This window comes from Halichoerus grypus, chromosome 3 (genome assembly GCF_964656455.1).
Source record: "Halichoerus grypus chromosome 3, mHalGry1.hap1.1, whole genome shotgun sequence".
NCBI lineage: Eukaryota > Metazoa > Chordata > Mammalia > Carnivora > Phocidae > Halichoerus > Halichoerus grypus.
In genome coordinates, this window is record NC_135714.1 from 180326992 (window position 1) to 180328500 (window position 1509).

Consider the following 1509-nt stretch of genomic DNA (forward strand, 5'->3'; position numbering starts at 1 on the left):
TTTTTTAATTTATTTGAGAGAGAGAGAGAGAGAAACAGCATGAGAGGGGATAGGGTCAGAGGGAGAAGCAGGCTCCCCGCTGAGCAGGGAGCCTGATGCGGGACTCGATCCCAGGACCCTGGGATCATGACCTGAGCCGAAGGCAGTCGCTTAACCAACTGAGCCACCCAGGCGCCCTGGAATTGTGATACTTTGCTTTTCTTTTTTAAGATTGCTTTGGCGGGCACCTGGGTGGCTCAGTTGGTTAAGCGACTGCCTTCGGCTCAGGTCATGATCCTGGAGTCCCGGGATCGAGTCCCACATCGGGCTCCCTGCTCGGCAGGGAGTCTGCTTCTCCCTCTGACACTCCTCCCTCTCATGCTCTCTGTCTCTCATTCTCTCTCTCTCAAATAAATAAATAAAATCTTTAAAAAAAAAAAAAAAGATTGCTTTGGCTACTCAGGCTCTTTTTTTTTTTTTTAAGTAAGCTCTAGGCCCAATGTGAGGCTTGAACTCACGACCTTGAGATCAAGAGTCACATGCTCTACCAACTGAGCCAGCCAGGCGCCCCATTATTCAGGGTCTTTTGTGGTTCCATACAAATTTTAGGATTGTTTGTTCTAGTTCTGTGAAAAATGCTGTTGGCATTTTGGTAGGGATTGCATTAAATGTGTAGCTTGCTTGGGTAGTAAAGACATTTTAACAATATTTGTTCTTCCAATCCATGAGTGTGGGATGTGCTTCCATAAGACTAATTGTAATGGGGACATATACAAAATGTGTTCAATTGCTCAAGAAACATTTGTTGAGTACCTACTATGTGTTTGAAGTGCTAGGGAGTGGCAATGAATAAAACAGGCAATTCTCTGCTTTCATGGAGCTTACATAGATTTAAATCAAACTGTTAATGCCTCTCTCTCCTGATAGAAGTATCACTTTGGTTATCACCAATTCATTAAAAAACTGTTGGAAACTTAGAATCACTTTTCTTAAATCGTGTTAAATTTCATAAGTGATATGCGAACAAAATTTGTGTTACGAAAATCTGGTTTCAAGCCAATTTTTTAAAGTGTAGATCCTCTCCTGTCCTATTCACAATCCTGAACTACCATGAAGACTAACTCACTCATTCCCTTTTTAAAGACAATTCCCGGCAGAGGGAAGAGCATTACTGGCAGGGGGAACAAGGGCAAAGACCTCCAGGCAGGACTGTACCTGGCAAGTTGAAGGAACAGGAGGGAAGTCAGGGTAGTCGGCAAGAGTGAACAAGAGAATAGATAAGATCTGAGTGTTGAGGGGGTAGAGGAGACAGATCGTGCAGTGGTGTGTAGACCATCTTAAGGACTTTTACTCAGAGTGAGATGAGAAGCTACTGGAACATTTTAAGCATGTGAGAGCCACCATCTGACATACATTTTCATAGAACCAAATAAGCCACAGAGGGCAAGGTGGAAGCAGAGAAAACCGTTAGGAGGCTTTTGGAGTGACCCAGGCAAGAGATGACAGTGGCTTGAACCAGGGTAGCAGTGG

General features: G+C 44.0%; 1 non-coding gene across 1 annotated transcript; it reads right to left on the reverse strand.

Annotated features, from left to right (window-relative positions):
- Positions 1-472: 472 nt before the first annotated feature.
- Positions 473-545, reverse strand: TRNAK-CUU (transfer RNA lysine (anticodon CUU)). Its single transcript has one exon. It is a non-coding gene; the product is annotated as a tRNA-Lys (tRNA).
- Between the last annotated feature and the right edge of the window lie 964 nt (positions 546-1509).